General features: G+C 41.6%; 1 non-coding gene across 1 annotated transcript; it reads right to left on the bottom strand.

Moving 5' to 3' along the window:
- Window positions 1–620: 620 nt before the first annotated feature.
- On the bottom strand, window positions 621–712 carry TRNAI-UAU (transfer RNA isoleucine (anticodon UAU)). Its single transcript has 2 exons — window positions 677–712; window positions 621–656 (listed from the first exon to the last, which is right to left on the bottom strand). It is a non-coding gene; the product is annotated as a tRNA-Ile (tRNA).
- Window positions 713–2,209: the final 1,497 nt, after the last annotated feature.

The raw sequence follows: 2,209 nt of genomic DNA on the forward strand, positions 1-2,209 counted from the left end.
AACATAAGTTTGAAAAACACATACCTCATGAAAAGTATTTTAACATTTGTTTATTTGAAACTTCTAAGTTTACTGTGTAGTTCACATTTCCCTTCTCTAAATATTTGTTATTCTAAAGAGTTGGTGTGTGGACTAAAGTTATTTTTTGAACAATAATAAAAAAGGATGAACTAATGCAAGGTTAAGGACACAGTGAGTCCAGACCAAAAGTGGAAGTTGTCCTACTCTGTTTCACAGGACATTTCTCATCAGTGATGTGGAATCTCCTGAGAGTTGGGCACAATTTAGTTAATTAGCAAAGTCACAGAAAATTTAAGAACATTGGCAAGGTAAGGTATCTGAATGATGATTCACATTATAAAAATGATTAAAATATGCTGGGAACATTATGTAGCAAAAGAGGCATGAAAAACTATATTTAATGAGATTATCTTCAAATTCCTTTTTTCTAGAACTGTTGTACCTCATCGACTACAAACAAATTCTGGAATATATTTCCCAAAAAATGGTTTCTGTCATCCTTCCTATACTGGGATATATGTGAATTAATATATATGTGTGCATATATATATATATATATATATATATTAGGATTGGCAGGCATGGAGGGGAGTAAAAACTGCTCCAGGTGAGGCTCGAACTCACAACCTCGGCATGGCTCACAAGCGTACTGTCTTATAAGTACCGCATGCTAACCGATTGCACCACTGGCTAACCAACTGCGCCACTGGAGCCACAGCACAGCGGGTAGGGCGTTCTCCTTACAAGTGGCCAACATGGCCGACCCGAGTTCGATTCCTCCACCCCTCTCAGAGAGCCCGGCAAGCTACCGAGAGTATTCGATATGCCAGACACAGTAACAACAAAGTCTCCAATGGAGACGTTACTGGGCCCGCTCGAGCAAATCGATGATCAACGGGAGGGCCTTTACCTTTACCTTTATATATATATGGGTTGGAGCGATAGCACAGCGGCTAGGGAATTTGCCTTGTAAGCAGCCAACCTGGGTTTGATTCCTCTGCCCCTCTCGGAGAACTTAGCAAGCTACTGAGAGTATCTTGCCCGCACTGCAAAGCCTAGCAAGCTACCCATGATGTATTCTATATGCCAAAAACAGTAGCAACAAGTCTTTCACAATTTGTTGTGAGGTGTTACTGGTGCCCGCTCGAGCAAATTGATGAACAATGGGAGGACAGTGCTACCATATAGATACACATATATATCACGTCTACAATCAGTAAATGGCATCTCTTAATTTTACTCTCCTCTTACTGAGGTTAATCTTTGTTAATCCCTCTGAATACTTGTTAAAAGCATACTACAAAGAGAAACTGTGTTGGTGCTAAACCAGGACACTAGGACGAGCCTCTGGACATTGCCCTGCAAGCAGGAAGCAGAACTGAGGCCCCACTTCTCACTAAGTGGGCAAGCTAAAAACTTTTGAGTCCGATGACCTGGAGGAGTACAGCATGCTCTTACACACCCCTCTAGTCATACATTATCTTAGCAGTACAAGGCAGCAGTTTCCCCCTCTCTTTCATATCCTTAATCTGTATTGACCTTCAAGTATCAGTATGAGCTTTCTCCTTGCCCTATGTGTAACCAACCACAAGAATGTAGGAGACGTAATCTTTAAAGCCTATGTGTCCAGTTCCATACCTTCTTCTGACATTTTTAATCATAACAACATAGCTTTGACAGCACAGCTTTAACAAGACAATGTATAACCTGATGCTCCTTTGACGGACGCCCATCCTATAACTGTCTGTACTCTTGTTAGTTAGTCTTTCTCTGTGATGAAGCCATTAGGAAGTAACTGATAAAACATAGAATAAAAAGAGACCTCTGGCAGTCGCTCTTTGCCTGCAGCTAGAATGAGTCTTGACCCTCCATGGTCTGTACATTCCTCTCATGTGTTCTATCTTGTGCCTCCAACCGAAAGAATATTCATGCAACAAAACTGACAGTATTAGCCTAATATCCTCCAGGAACTTCAGAAAATGTTTAAACCTTTGCCTTCTGCCAGGAAAGACAGTTTCTAAGCGGCTGTCTTTCAATTCCTACTCAGCTGTGTATCTGGAACTCCTCACCCATCCCCAAATCAAAAAAGCAGCCTGGAGGCTGGTGAGACAGTTGAGGGGATCCCTGGAAACACAGTAGAATCACAAGTATCTCTCAGTGTAGCTCTGAAAGTACTCAGCATCAGGAG

The sequence above is a fragment of the Sorex fumeus genome, unplaced genomic scaffold, assembly GCF_029834395.1.
Source record: "Sorex fumeus unplaced genomic scaffold, SorFum_2.1 ptg000131l, whole genome shotgun sequence".
NCBI lineage: Eukaryota > Metazoa > Chordata > Mammalia > Eulipotyphla > Soricidae > Sorex > Sorex fumeus.